The sequence below is a fragment of the Brachycentrus maculatus genome, unplaced genomic scaffold (assembly GCF_059751285.1).
Source record: "Brachycentrus maculatus isolate JH-2025_06_01 unplaced genomic scaffold, ASM5975128v1 h1tg000053l, whole genome shotgun sequence".
NCBI lineage: Eukaryota > Metazoa > Arthropoda > Insecta > Trichoptera > Brachycentridae > Brachycentrus > Brachycentrus maculatus.
The window spans coordinates 593,027-610,264 of NW_028280807.1; the positions used below are offsets into that span (position 1 = coordinate 593,027).

General features: G+C 30.4%; 1 protein-coding gene across 1 annotated transcript in view; it reads right to left on the minus strand.

The window, feature by feature from the left end:
* LOC148311993 (uncharacterized) overlaps positions 1 to 16,959 on the minus strand; it is a 379,515-nt gene extending 362,556 nt beyond the window's left edge. The window contains exon 1 of the mRNA XM_088277982.1: positions 16,691 to 16,959. The gene's annotated coding sequence lies outside the window, so the exon portion shown is untranslated. The remainder of the gene's footprint in view (positions 1 to 16,690) is intronic.
* Positions 16,960 to 17,238: the final 279 nt, after the last annotated feature.

The window sequence follows — 17,238 nt, forward strand, 5'->3', positions numbered from 1 at the left end:
TCCTTGTGGAAAACCCTTGGCATTTTATAATCTATATCTATAATAAAGATCATTGGATCTGTCTGTTTTGTTTAGCTATACCTACTGATAAGTTTTTCATGGAAATATATAAGACAAATAAAAAAGTTTCACACACACACACACACACACACACACATTCATTCATTTGCTAGATCTACACTTTATATTGTACTCATCTTTATGTATCTGTGGTTAACTTATAATTGGCTTGTTTAATGTATATTTTTTAATATTTGTTTTACATATGTTGCTGTAGTTAACCCAAATAAAAAAATAAATAAAAAACAGGTTTCATGTATATTTTTTTAATATGAATATTGTATTTAGATGTAAATATACAATACAAAACAAAAACTAAATTCTATTGTATTGTCTTGGGACACCTGGGATACCTTGGGATATCTTTTAATGTTTTGTTTTACAAATGTTGCTGTTTTTAACTCAAATAATAAAAAAAAACCGCCAAATCTATAAAAGTGGATAAATAAACCATGTCATATTTGATTTCTAAATAAAAATTATAAAAAAAAATATTTTAAAATGTGCCCTCGGCACGGGAAAACTCAGTGAGGGCACGTTATTATTATTTTATTATTTGTAACTACAATATATATAAGATACCGCTTCCGTACTGTAATGGTCAGCACGCTCGGCTACCGTTCTGTAGGTCCTGGGTTCGATTCCCAAGGGGGGTAAAATAAATAAAAGTGATTTTTTCACTGGTATATTTATTCAATATTATCCTGGACTGGTACCTGAAGCGGAGGGCTGATCACCTTTCCTTCGTGCGTAAACGATCAAGATATATGCGTTTATATGACGCAGTGCCCTATGCACCATTGGGGTACGGATAAGGGTTTTATTATTCATTATATAAGATAAAATAAATAAGTAAATAAAAAACTTAAAATATCACTGTTGCTTAGAGATTTCCATAGATACAGCTGCAATCTAGATATCTATGTGATTCATATAGAATAAATTTTCCAGTTCATTGCCACCATGAATCCATCCCATTCTCTCCTATCTACCTAACGTCACATCCTACGACTCGGCTTCAATCATTTCTTTCCTTCCTCAAATCTTTCTCTTCATCTTTATTACACCCGTTTGTGAAGTTTTGTTTCTACGGCTGTTTTACGTGTGCGCGGTTATCACTGGAATTGAGTTCTTGCCGGTTTTTACCGCGCGTGGCTTTTATTTACGACGCATACGGAAAAATGACACCTGAGACTTGATATAAATCAAAATATTACCTAAAAATCGTGTTTTTTATATTATTTATATGGTAAACTATATCAGAGGTGGAAAACCATTTCGTTTCTAAATGCGACGTTTTATTCTTTCTGCCTACCCTGCTATACTCAGACTTCATCTTCATTCATATAAAAAGGGATGAATGGTACATGTTTCATATCAAGTCGTGCAGCCATTAAAATAAAATAAAAATTAATTTTTTACAACTTGTTCAAATGTTCACTAATCCTGATTATCTCAAATTAGGAGTTATTTAACATTCTTTTTTGACATCTCAACAAAGATGAAGAAAAATATGGAATAAAAAATAGAGAAAGGATATTTTCTAGCGTTTGTCCGCCTCCGTAGTGTGATGGTCAGCACGCTCGGCTACCGTTCTGGGGGTCCCGGGTTCGATTCCCAAGGGGGGTAAAATAAATACAAGTGATTTTTTTCACTGTAATATTTATTCAATATTACCCTGGACTGGTACCTGAAGCGGAGGGCTGATCACCTTTCCTTCATGTGTAAACGATCAAGATAACACTGCGTTTATATGATGCAGTGCCCTATGCACCATTGGGTGCGGATAAGGGTTTGTTTTCTCAAGTATGTAAATATAATTCAGGATTCGGACCTCACATACAAATGAAAGAGTTTCTGCTTTATAAAATGATTTCTTCATCTCATCATGTCTCTAGTTTAATTTTAGTGAATTCAAACACTGTGTTTTGAGTTTAATCAATATATCTAGAAATAACAAGAATTTCAGTAATGCAGTTGTCAATCTTACACGTGTAAAGTGATCACTTAACCAAGCCTATGACGATCGTCAGCCCTGTAAATATCCAGACTTCCAGCAGAGATAATCCAGATTTGCATACAAGCATTTAAATACTGAAAATGTTGTAAGTAAATATTACGAAATACTGGTTTAATTCCTTATTATTTTGTATTACTGAGACAAAAACCATTTTATTACGAATTTAATGTTATATAAGACATTTCCCAATTTTTTAAACGCATTTAATTGAAGTTGATCACTCAAGTGAAGACACATTAGTCCTGTGAACTAGAAATAAGGGAATGAACTCCTTTCAATTCGACACAAAGGACATAAAATAGAGTGTGTCAGTTGAAATTTAAGGATAGAAAATGTAATATATGAATGTATAGTTCATTTATACTCGATTTCGATCAATCTTAGTCATTTAATCACGCCAAAACTTTCGTTTGACATTTTGCCTCTGCAGCGGAAATGCAGGGCCTGCACAAGGTTTAAATATAATAAAAAACAAACGGAAGAAGGCGGATATCCTGGTTGAATTTTTGGGTAATATATCCTAAATTAAAAACGGTTATTGCATTGAATTATATTTTTCTTACATAACGCTCACTCCTTTCAAGAACGTCATAAAACAAAAATCGTCAATATTCATTTGTGCGTGTTTTCGGAATGCCCAAAAAATGTACTATATCCCAGCGAAAGAGACATATTTTTTACTTAATATTTACCCGCTACAGGGCAGAAAATGTTGTTTTTGCATTTTGAAGAAAAGGTATTGTTTAATTATTTTTTATATATACATATAAATATTTTTCAAATGAAAAATAAATATTCAGGTTTTACCTAAAAAATCTGTTGCATGCTAAAAAGTTCAATAAGTGGCTTGATATTTATTTTTAATACATTTTATTATACTTTTAACCCTTAAAAACGTTCCCCTGAAAAATCTAGTTTTTTTTTATTTATGACGTTCTTGAAAGGAGTGAGCGATTATCTCCAATTACAGGAGTTATGTTCATATTATTTTTTGACATCTCATCAAAGATGAAGAAGAATATGGAAGTTTGGGGATTTACTAGTGTGTAAAGTGATCACTTAAACCAGCCTAAGACGGTCGTCAGCCCCGTAAATGCTCAGACTTCCGTATTTTTCCTCATCCTAGATGAGATGTCAAAAAATAATATAAATACTAGTATATTACATTCGGTCAGATATTATCGAACGAAATCAAGCCAAAATTTTGATGACCCTGTCACGTGACAGACCTATGTAGGGTTGATTAAAATGTCTTCCAGTTATATCAGGCTAATTAATATTTCCGGCAAGTCTTCACTTCCTCTTTATACAATATAATATAATACATTAGGCACCGAATTACCCCCATACTTCCACCGGCACATTGTGCCTTATAAATTAAATTCATTCTATATGTACTCACTCCTAAACCCTTATTGAAGACATGAGAATAAAATTAATTTGGTATATCAAATTTCCTTCAATATTATGAAACAAAGAAATTAAGGCTTTGTGTACTTCTTTGAGTCTCAATGCCTTTGTTTTCTGTTCAACAAATTAAATACAAATAAAGGGTATTTTTAAAACAATGAAGGTAGCGCGATCCCCAATATATGGATGTAATGCATAGAGTTGTCAAAAGAAGGATGAAATTAGACTGAATGTAGTCATATTATTTTTTGACATCTCATCAAAGATGAAGAGGAATATGGATGTCCGGGCATTTACGTAGCTGACGACCGTCATATGCTGGTTTAAGCGATCACTTTACACACGTGTAACATTCACCAATTCTACCGATTATTGACAACCACACTACTCAAATTCTTGGAAGTTCTACATATATGAACCAATTTAGAAACCTTGTTCTTGAATCACTTGAACTTCACTAGAGACATCTATTGGTGAGATGTAAAGAAGCTTTGTAAATGCTCAGATATCCATATTCTTCATCTTTGATGAGATGTCAAAAAATAATATGAAAATAACTCCTGTAATTGGCGATAATCCAGATTTTGTGAACAAGTGTTTGGACACAATCAAAATGCTGTGAATGCAGTCAGAATGCGATATTTCAGTGCGGCAAAACTATGTTTGATAGATGTTCCAACGGCGATATGAGGAAATAAGGCTGAGATAAGCATTATCGTTAAATTAAGGGAGATGTGTTGAGATGGTTTGGACATGTGGAACGAAAGTGGGAAGAAAGAAGAGTAAAACTAAATTTTAAGGCAAAATAACTTCGAGATTGGAGCAGAGGAAGAACTTGGTATGATCAAGTATTTTAAATATTTGAATGTGGTTGAGTCAGGAGCCAAAATAATCGTCTTTTTTTCATATAATTGATTTCAGTGCATCATTCATTTTCTTCCCAGCATCCACTCTCCTTTCAATATCTTTAAAAATCTTTTCTTCCCTAGAAAACATACTTCTCAAATATGCTAAATCATATGTTCCATTATTTGGCCATTTACTAGTATTTTACACCTAGATCTACCTATGATGTATATTCAATTCTTTAAAAAAACATTCTTTATCAAATCGATTTCCCCACACACATTATATACCCTTGTCACCAGCTCCTGCAGGTCTTTTCTACTATCGGCAAGAAGCACAGCATCATCAGCATACTGAGATCAATTGATAGTCAAATAGTTGAAATTAAATTATTTCAAAGATCTTTTGAGTTTGGAGAATGAGAAGAAGTCAGAAGAAGCGAGATCAGGTAGTAGGGTTGGTGGGGAAGAACATGTTTTTAGAATACATATATATTGTATACATTAAAAATTAAAAAATAAAATTTAAAAATTTAAAAAAGTCACCAGAACTGGTTACCCGCATCCAATTAAGGTACCGCAGAGGCAAACGCGGTATACTCAACATTTTCACGTGCCTAAATGGAATACTAGTTTCGCCAAAAATACTGCAATTAACCGCATTATGGATACATATAATAAAATGTTTAATGACGTAGATATATTTGGGAAAAGCACTAAATCGATGACATGATACAGACATGAGCAAGAACAGACATATATATATATATATATATATATATATATATATATATATATATATATATATATATATATATATATATATATATATATATATATATATATATATATATATATATATATATATATATATATATATATATATATATATATATATATATATATATACATATATATATATATATATATATATATATATATATATATATATATGTATATGTATTTATATATATATATATATATATATATATATATATATATATATATATATATATATATATATATGTGTATATATATATATATATATATATATATATATATATATATATATATATATATATATATATATATATATATATATATATATATATATATATATATATATATAAATATATATATATATATATATATATATATAAATATATATATATATATATATATATATATATATATATATATATATATATATATATATATATATATATATATATATACATATATATATATATATATATATATATATATATTTTAACTCCTAACCTTTCAATAACTCTTTCCTTTTTAAAACCGTTTATTTATTTCGAAGAAAAACTAATGTTTTATTTTCAAAAACGGTTGTTTAAGATAAAAATTCTATAACGTCAAATGTAACCTTAATTTAAAGTAAATTAAAATGCGATTTATTGTATATTAGACCTTAAGTTTCTCCATTATTTTAAAACGAATTTTCTAAAAAAACAGCCATCGATGGGGTTGTTTTCTTAAATTTTCATTACGCTCGCCAAACAAGCGCCCATAAATTTAATTAAAAATAAAACGTATTGTGTTTTTAAAATGGCTTTTTTTGGTCACCCACCCTCCCTGTGCCGCTACAGGAATACGCAATTAAAAGTGTCAAAGAAAAATAGGCCTTACAAAGTGCGTCGTGAGGGTGGCATCGGAAAAGTTTTCCGACAAAGAGACTTTTCAATCCTGTGGCCCATTGTGTACAGGGTGTTAAAAAAGGAAATTTCACCCCCCGGCATAACAGTAAACAAGTATTTTGAAGATTAATTTGTTACTCATTGTTGGCGTTTATAACGGAGAGATTCATTTAGGTGTTTTTGAAATGTAACTTTTCCTACTACTTCCACTACCAATAATATGTTTCTCTATATATATATATATATATATATATATATATATATATATATATATATATATATATATATATATATATATATATATATATATATATATATATATATATATATATATATATATATATATATAAATATAATTCTACATATATATATATATATATTAATTTATTATTTTTTTTTTTTTTCAATCTTTCAGACTCTTTTCATTCTTCATACATTCAGGCATCCCATCATACATTTTCAAACCCTTATACATTAAACAATTTTACGACTTGGTAATATTTATAAATGTAAACCAATTTTGAAACATTGTTGTTAAATCACTAGAATTTTACTGGAGACATATATTGGTGAGATGAAAAGAAGCTTTTTATTGAGCAGAAACTTTTTATTAGTATGTGAGGTCCGAATCCTGGATTATAATCACACACAAGAATTTGAGTAGTGTGGTTGTCAATAATGGGTAGAATTGGTGAATGTTACACGTGTAGAACATTCACCAATTAACTTAAACAAGCTAAGTGATTATTTAGTGATAACTTAAACCAGCCTATGACTTCCATATTCTTCTTCATCTTTGATGAGATGTCAAAAAATAATATGAAAAATAATCCTTTAATTGGAGATAATCCAGATTTGTGAACAAGTATTTGCTTGCAAGTAAATGACACATTTAAAACATTGTACTTTTATTCATTTTCGGAGAAAAAAATAATCGACTGATATGGCATTGTGAGACCATTAACGTTTTTATAGCTCAAAACAAATTTTGGTAATATTATAATAGGTGAGTGTTATTTGACAATACATGACTTAAGTATTACCAAGGATTTTATGGGATGTTAATTTAGTTTATGTTCGATAATACTTTTATCAATTCAGAACGGAGCATTTGTCCTTGTATTCCAAGATCCATGGCTATTATTTACAACAACAGTCTGATCAATCAAGTTACGAGAACAATCGTTGATGGAAATATCAATTTGGTGCTGCCATCTAGCGAGAGAGGTCAAAATGTCGACTGGAAGTATGGACTATATCCATCCCTGTCTCTTTTGATGGCCTATCATTATCATTACGAGGAAGTGGTATCACTTTCGGTACAGAATAAATCGGGAGCAAATGGGATAGAAGCTTTTTACCTGGATCGTTATGGATATGCATTAATGCCGAGTATTTTCGTGTACTTTTGATTAATATTTTTTTATAGTAAGAGGAATATTGTTGCTGAAAATTTGACGCAGTGGTATGCCGTTCAAAAGACATCTAAGAGCTTTTGGATTTAGGTCAGTCTTGTGTCTTAAGCCAGTTTCATGCATAAGTAAAAATATTGCTGAAAAAATTAAAAAAACTGACAAAAAGCTTAACATTCTAAAAAAATCTTACGGTTTTTTGTTGTTGTCCAAAGCCAGTTTTGTGTCTGAAGAGGAATATTGTTGAAAAATATTACGATGCAGCGACATGCCGTTGTAAAAAAAAACATTTTTTGTTTTAAGCAAGTTGTATGTCTAAAGTCAGTTTTGTATCTAAAGAAGAATGTTGCTGAAAAATCAAACTGACGCAGTGACGCCGTTTAAAAAAAAATCTAACGGTTTTTTGTCAACAGCAGTTTTGTGTCTAAAGCTAGTTTCAAGTTTAAAGAAGAATATCGCTTACGACCTATGATAGGCTGGTTTAAGTTATCATTTTATACATGTAAAACATTCACATTCGTATTACATATACCAATGATTTCATTTTGTTTCCAAATTCCATTTTTTTACAAATTTCAAATTTCTTTATCCGTGTTGAGATGTCAAAAAAATAAATGTGAATGGAGGATCCGTGTGCAATAAGAAAAAAAACTATCCACTTCACAGATTCTCAACTGATGGCATCATTATAATTTTTATATAAAAAGAAACATTTAGCTCACTCTTTTCAACAACGTCATAAATCAGAAATTGTCAATTTTCAGTTGTGCATGTTTTTCGGAATGCCCTGAAAATATACTACATTCCAGTAAATATTTACCCGCTATAGGTCAAAAAGTTTTGCATTTTGAAGAAAAGGTATTATTTTTTTTTAATATGCTTTTTATTTTTTTAACGGAGAAAAAAAATTCAGGTTTTACCTAAAAAGATCTATTGCACAGTTAAAAGTTCAAAAAGTGGCTTGATTTTAATATTTCATACATTTTATTATATTTTTAAACTTTAAAACGATCTCCTGAAAAATCAAGTTTTTTTTTATAAGTGACGTTGTTGGAGTGAGTGATTTGTGTTTTTATTTTTATTTGTGTTTTTATTGTAAGGAGTGAGTGATTTGTGTTTTTATTTTTATGGGTGTTTTTTGCTGTATGGGTGGATAATTTGCTGAAAATAACTATTTAAATGTGTTAGAGTAAGCTCCAACCCAGAATCTCTTATTATGAGTAGATTTTGAAAGGGACATATTTGAGTGAATTTATATTTCGACATTTTCAGATTGTAGAACTTGAGGGATCAATTTGACGAGGGGGCCCTCACCAGGACCATCTGGACCAAATGTGGTAGCTCAACATCAACTAGAGAGGATCTCTGCAGACCAAAGAGAAGCGTCAACCGATTCCCATGATACAAACCTAACGAGAAGTCTCTTTGACAGGAACCCATCAAAATCCACCAAACAACATGAAGCTTATGAAAGTTCGACTACGATAATCTCATATCTGAATGTTTGTCCTGTCAAATAAATCCTTTTATCGCGTCACATTATCTCAAATCCCTTCACATTTATCTGCAAAGTAAGCGTGAGTCAATTTTCATATAAACAGAGACCTACTATCAAATTTTTCATCTTGTATAAAATGTCGTTCTTTGAAATGTTGTGTAGCAAACAAAACAGTCATGATTCTGATATATGTTCAATTTTTCTATACAGTATCGAACAAATTAATTGAATTTTTTTTTTGTATTTTCAACACTCTCTAAAAAAATGTTTTGGGGGTGTTTCTCGTATTATTCACCAAGGCTGCTTCTTTCAGCGACTGAGATGATGAATAGCGAGAAGTATCACCCAATTTTACTGGAAAAGATACTACCAGAGATACAAAAACGAAGGTCAAATTGTAATGGAATATTAATTGCAGCAGGATTTAACAGAACAAATAAAAAAATTAAAATGTGTATTTGATTACGCGTTTTTATCGATTTTTGCGCGGTATGTTCGATAATCCTGAAATTATCCGGAGCATTGCGTTTTGGTCTGTATGTTCCCGATAGTTACCTAAGACAGTATCGGCATAGGTTGTTTCACATTCCCATATACAGGACCAACCTGCCGATGGTTATGCCTGTAGGAAGAGCTATGTTGAACAATATCACATTGGATATTGATCTGTTACATGTCGCTCACTCCTTTCAAGAACGTCATAAATCAAAAAAACTTGATCTTTCAGGAGAACGTTTTTAAAGTTTAAAAATATAATACGATTTATCAAAAAAAAATATCAAGCCACTTATTGAACTTTTTACTGTGCAACAGATCTTTTTAGGTTAGACCAGAAGGTTTTTTCTCCATTTAAAAAATAACCAGTTTATTTCAAAAAAATTAAACAATACTTTTCTTCAAAATGCAAAAACAACACTTTCTGCCCTTTAGCGGGTAAATATTAAGTTAAAAATATGCCTCTTTTGCTGGGATTTAGTACATTTTCTGGGCATTCCGAAAACATGCACTACTAAAAATTGACGATTTTTTATTTATGACGTTCTTGAAAGGAGTGAGCCGTGTGTCTGAAGGAGTTTTCCGAAGCGGGATGCTTCTACACCTTTAGCAATAGTATTCTTGCTTATTTTGAAATTTTGTTAATGTATACGCTTCACATTTTAGTTTTAAATGTGCATGTTAATTATATATAAATAAATTGAATTGAATTGAATTGAAAAATACCCAGATTTTCGTATTCTTCTTCATCTATTTTAAGATGTCAACAAATGCATGTTTATATACCTATTTCTGCGATCCATGAAAGATCTAACGGAGCGTGCTATATCATTCATCTTTTCAACTTGAACGACTACCGATGTTCAACCATAAATCAAAAATTCAAATATTATCAAGCGTCTCAATTCTCGCCGTGATGTTATTTACTGATTTGGCATTAACTTGGTGAAATAACATGATGATTTGAATACAAAAATAAAAACTTGTATAACACAACTCACGAGTTAATTAATGTGTTATGGATTTTTGCCTGTTGATGACAGCGTGTGTATTTCTCGAAAACGGTCGTGATTGCCTTCATAAAGTCAAGACGTGGTTTTTATGTACAATAAAACGCAGTCGAAATCGTCAGTTCCACTAAAAATTATTTCGATCAAAAATGTTACACAATGGAACCTTGAAATAATGAATCGTAAAATCTTTAAAAAATAGTTTTTATTATGAAATATTAAAAAAAGACTATATATAACTAACTGACTAAGCATCACGCCGCTTCCCCGCAGGGGTAGGCAGAGAGAATCAAACGCCACACCACTTTGTCTTTGCAAACATTCTTCGCCTCTTCTATATTCATGCATCATATAAATATTTTTATATATAAACTAACTAACTAAGTAAACATCATGCCACTTCCCCGCAAGGGTAGGCAGAGAGAATAGAATGCCACGCTTTGCTGCTGTCAGTCTAGTTGAAAGGAAAATCACATGTTTAATTTTACAACGCTTTTAGGTATACAATATTCTAGCAGCTGCCAAGAAGCACGCTGCTGCCATGAACAATGTTTTAATAACGTGTTCGTTTGCTCTTGCGTTCAACAGATGGTGTTTTTTTTAAAAGCTTTTTGAAAATAAACGTAGTTTTACCTGACACAGTGTCACCTATGTCAGATGTTTTTCTTATTGAAAAACTTGTTGAATAAGATGGGAATCAAACCCTGGTCGTTGTAACATATGGACTGAATACAATTTTTTCCAGTTTTCTCGAAACTCAACTACGCATGAGAAAAATCACGTCTTTCCTCTGAAATTTAAAATTAACCCAAACAGACGCCGCTGTCAGTGTACACTGTGGTTTTCACGTATTTAGTTTTTTTTAATCTTTTTAAAATCATCACCGTATAATTTATTTTTTATGCTTAATTCTTAATTTAATTCTACAACACCCGCGCGATTTTGAATGATGTAACTATTAAAAAAACAGATATACACACGCTAATTTTAATATATCATATAAATTGAATTTCTGTTCATCTGTCTGTCGGATCTCCATAAATCACAAACCCACGCACTTCGAAATCTGAAGTGAATGGTTTCTCTTTTTGAATGTCGATAAAACTGTTTTGGGCGAGTTTTTCATACGAAATGAAAAGTAATTCATCCCTGTTGTAATATCAATTAACAATTTTTGATGTAAATAACTCTTAAGTGGCCTCAAATCCAGATTTACTGAACAAACAATTTGGAGATTCTAAAATATTGTGCATAATTTAAAAAAAAACTGATTAATTTTTCATCAATTTTGATCATTCAAATAACAGTATATCAATAATTGTTTCACAAAATTTATTACCTATTTAAAGAGTTTTTTATTCAGAATAAAAAAATAATTTAAAACTTTCCTATTATTCCAACCCTTATCCGAACTTGATGGTACATAGGGCACAGCATCATATAAATGCAATAAAATAAATAAAACCCTTATCCGCACCCCAATGGTGCAAAGGGCACTGCGTCACATAAACGCAGTGTTATCTTGATTGTTTACATATGAAGGAAAGGTGATCAGCCCTCCGCTTCAGGTACCAGTCCAGGGTAGTATTGAATAAATATTACAGTGAAAAAATCACTTATATTTATTTTACCCCCCTTGGGAATCGAACCCGGGACCTCCAGAACGGTAGCCGAGCGTGCTGACCATTACACTACGGAAGCGGACAAAATAAATGCAATATGTACGTTTATATATAATGTACATGCATGTATATGATCCATATTACATAATTATATTTAAACCAATGTTAATTTTGAGTATGCTATTTTTAATGATTCAATTCCTGTAGATTGAATAATTTATTTAAAATTTTCCTTTTCAGAAAGAAAAAAAATATATTCCTCCATATCTTCTTACATTGCTTTTTTATTTTATTACGATATATTTTGTTTTTTAAAGCTTAAATTAAATTAAAAATACTCACAAACGAGTAAATGTGTATGTATTTTATTTATTATTTCAGCATCTACTTTGTGGTAAGAAATATTGAAATAATTGAAGAAACCACTTGTTTTTTTTTACGATAACAAGTTTTGGAAGCTATTGGAAACTTTATTCAGGCCTAAATGTAAACTAAAACATAGTAAACTTTAAAATATAAAACAACTTTGTGTTAACCACTTTTCATTAATACACTTTTTTAAAAAAAATCTAAAATAACTCGCAAACGAGTGAAGACTTATGAAAGAAAAGAAAAAGAAAAAAAAACAACGACTCTCCTCTTAAAAATAGCTATTCCCGTTTGGAACAGATGGGTGTTGGAGTAACGCGATGTAGTAAAATTATTTTTAGATTCTGAAATAAACATGGATTCCCGTTTAGTTGAGTAAAGCTGAAAGTAAATTAATGTGTGTTTATTCGGTCGAGTTTATTTTCTTCAAATTTGCGTAAAGAGAGGACTGTTAATTATTTTATAAAACTTTTATTGCAATTAGTTAGTGCCTTCGCAGGCGGGTTTATTGCGAGGAAGCAATATCTTCTAACCGATAAATAAATATTGGGAAATAAGTATTGGAGATTCATGCTTCATTTCTTCATCTGTGACGCCTACTTTCAAAATCCGACAGATCCAGATAAGTCGATTTTCCAAAAAATGCAAAATTTTACAAGTAACATTTATGTTTAAAAAATTTTCTATCTTCACATAAAATATTTTGAAAAAGAGAATTTTATCATTTAATTTTTTTTCCAGTTAAAAAAAAACACGAGACACAAACTAATAAAACGTCATCTTAATTTTTGACTTATCTTGGCTCTCTGATTGGCCGATATGGGTCAGAAGACAAGTTCCATAAATATAGCGGAATTTGAAATACAACGTTGTTTTTACAAGTATTTTTTAGCAGGGTTTTCAAGTATATAAATATTTTAAACAATAAAACCCACAATTGGCATTCCGATGGAGTATTTGTTTTAATATATTATAAAACTGGATCTGGCGGATTTTGAAAGTAGGCGACACATCTGTGCAATGACTTGGTAGCACTTATAAATAAATCAATCGTCAAAACATTTTGACATCTCGAGAATATGAATGTCAGGGTATTTACAGGGTTTACGACTTGTCGGTTTAAGTGATCACTTTAACCTTCCCCTCCCGGTGATACAAATCGACATTTAAAATGAAAATATCAATATTAAATATAATAGATACGTTTTCAAATCTTTGTATTCCTCCATAATATAATCATGTTTTACATGAAACTATAATAATACTAAGTCATTCATTTGCAGCGACGGAAATAATAAATTAGTAAAATGATAATATATTAATAAAATAATAATAAATTCATAAAATAATTTGTGAAAATATCGGGAATAAAATCATCAATACACAAACGTTTCTCATTGTTTGAGTGCGTGCCGTTGCTTTATGGGTTTATCAACTTGGGTCGTGATCCCGCGGTTAGTGTCGCGGACTCTTGAGTCAGAGTTTCTCGGTTCGAACTCACTCTACCACAATTGGATTCCTATTTCTATTTGTGATAATAATAAAAACACAAAAAATTATCTTTAAAAAAATACTAAAACATTTTGAGTGTGTCCAAATACTTGTTAACAAATCTGGATTAACTTCAAATATAAACAGTTATTTTTCATATTATTTTACACGTGGTTGTTACATGTGTGTACAGTGATCATATAAACCGGCCTATGATGGTCGTAAGCCCCGTAAATGCCCATACTTCCATATTATTCTTAATCTATGTTGAATGTCAAAAAATAATATCTATAATATAACACTCTCCTTATCGTTCATTGTTTACTTTGTATAAAATCACATTTTATCTTTTTTTTATTTAAAAAAAACTCTTAAATTTAAAAAAGAGGCCACAATGTTATTATTCGCAATTTTAAATCATCACATTACGCTTCAAAAGTTTATTCTACACTTTATATGATGTTTCAAATACGTTTATATGGGGAAAATACGTTTTCCGGTATGCAGGGTGGCTGGAAATTCGGTTTGTGGTGTATATATCTACCACATAATCTGTTTCAGAAACGAAGCCTTACCAGGGGGTGGTATTTTAAAAATTTTCAGTAGAACGTAAACGATTTACTGAAACTAAATACAAATACGTTATATAATATCACATTTCAACAAATGCAAACAAAATCGGTAAAATACGATCACTCTTTATCGATTTTCAAATTTCATTATTTTTTTATTTCATCATACACTGGATTATTTTCCTTAAAGATGATGTATCAAAGATTTAAAGTAGTCATTTTATTTTATTTATTAAATGTGAAAATAAAACATTGATTTTTACAGCCTACTTTATTACATTTTATTGTTAAAAACACATAAAAATAAAATTTGTAACAATTGTTCGCCTTGTTATGGAGTTTAAAAATGCCATAACAAGGCGAAAAAATTTTCAAAAATTATGTTTTAAGCGTTTTTTAATTAAAAAAAAATAACCCGCAAAGCCTATTTTATTTAGAGACTTGTTTGCAGGTACAATAGGGAAGGTAAATGCGAAAAATAAATCACAAACATTCAAAAAATAAATATTTCTTAAAGTTGTTTGGCGGGAATAGAACCCGCGACGCCAGTTGCGCAGTCGATCGTCTACCCAACTACGCCCTGCGCCTCTTTATTGTATAAGTTAAAATGGAGTTCTACAATCTAATCGTCAAATCTATAAATACCATACTATATTTGATTTGGATCAGACTGATAGTAACTTTAATTATTAAATACTTTTATTAAAAAAAACAGTAAGTCACCTGCAATTATTAAAATTATTTAGCTGCCGAAAAGCACAATTTTATTTGAAAGCAGTATTTTATTTAAAAATACAAATACGATATTTAATGATATTCGTTAATGAAATATGATACTCAATGATATTTATTAAAATAACTGAGATGAAAATTGCTTTATTTGAAAACATTAATTATTAAATAATGAAGAAACTCGTAAATTAAATTTTATTAATTCTATGTAGTGTTATATCATTCACGTAATACGGATAAAATAAAATAAGAAACTTTTATTTTATTGGAAGGAAGAACAACAGTTACAATATATGATACATCAGAATACAAAAAATAAAATCATGAGTACCAATTACAGTTCTTCACACCTATGCATAAGAAAAGTCTATATATAAGAAGAGACATGAGACAAGGATGGGATAAAGAGAAAAGGAGATGGCAGTGATAGGAAAAGAAGAAAAGGAAAGGACAGGGAATAGAATTACTTTTTTAGGTTTATAAGATTTCGAACATATTATACATATATATCTTATAAATAAAGCGCCCTTGAGGAAGTATTTTTTGAAAATGGCGACATTTCCGTAATCCAAAATTATTAATATTCTTTAAATTAAGATATTTTTCCGCGTCCATAGTGTAATGGTAAGCATATTAGACTTTTGCTTTCAGTTCCGAGTTTGATTCTCATGGGGTTAAAAATAAATATAAGTTTTTTCCTGTCATATTTGTTTAAAATTATCCAGGACTGGTACTTGAAGCACACGACATTACCTTAATATAAAAAAAAGCTGAAATTGTCAGTGCCCTATACACCATTGGGTGCGGTAAAAGGGTCAGTTAGTAATTAAATAAGTCCGTCAGATATTTTTAGGTGTAAAATATTTGACTGTCATACCAATATCTCCGTTTTCCTTTAATACGTTAAAAATTTGTTTATTAATTTTTTAAGTTCTTTTCTTATTATATAATATATATAAAACACTATTTATCATGTGTGTATCTGCATTTTCCCTCATAATAAAATACTGGATTATCCCTTAAAATACAATATCTAATCATACTTAAAGCAGAATATTTAATACGTTTTTTGATAGATATTTGGATGGAGATATAAGGAAAAATGGTATTCTGAGATAAACATCATTCATCAAATTGTGAAAGGTGTGTTGGGATTGTTCGGGCATGTTAGTCAAATGAGAGTAGGATGAACAGAAAAACAAATTTAATGTTCGAAACAGCAGCAGATGAAGACCGAGGTAAACTTGACATGATCAAGTATATCAAATACTCGAAAGTTGTCAGGTCATTCAGGAATATTCGACGGGTATGTATGAGGAGATAAATATGTGTATATGTGTAAAGGGCGAATATTGCAATTGTAATTGGCGTAGACAGATTGGTCTGGCGTTCTGTTTTCTGTGTCTACTTTTGTGGAGAAGCGGATTGTTAGTTTTGTTTTACTTGACTTGATCAAAAAAATATAAAAAATAATTAATTAATTAATTTACCTAATTGAATCATTCCCAGAAGAGACGCACTATTCTTCAGTAAATACGTTAAAAAACAAGCACTGTTATTTTTTTTATTTCAGCAAAATTCTGAGCACAATTTTCAACAGAACGTATTTAAAATACTGATCGTATCATTCACAAAAAATTTCCCTCAAAATCACAAGAATTGGCCGAAATTTTGCGTTTTCAGTAAATACTTCGCGGAGACGACGGAGCTTTATTTAACCAGCGACGCGACGTCCCTTACCGACGGTCGAGACGTTACTGAGATGTGATCTGACCCGGTGAACGAAAGGGAGGACCAAAGGGAGAGAGAGATGGCCTACTCCCCCCTCTGGATTTTCTACCTGTGTTCCAATTGGTAATTGCACCGGCGTTGAATTCCTGAAAATCGCCTGAAAATTCTGAAAACTTTACCGAAATTTAATTCTTGAATAATAAACGGAAATCAATCGAAGATTTGTGATGTTGCGAAGACGCTTGTCTACTTTTCTGACAAAATTTTTCGAAATTACTTATTTATACGCCATTAAAGTTTTTACATA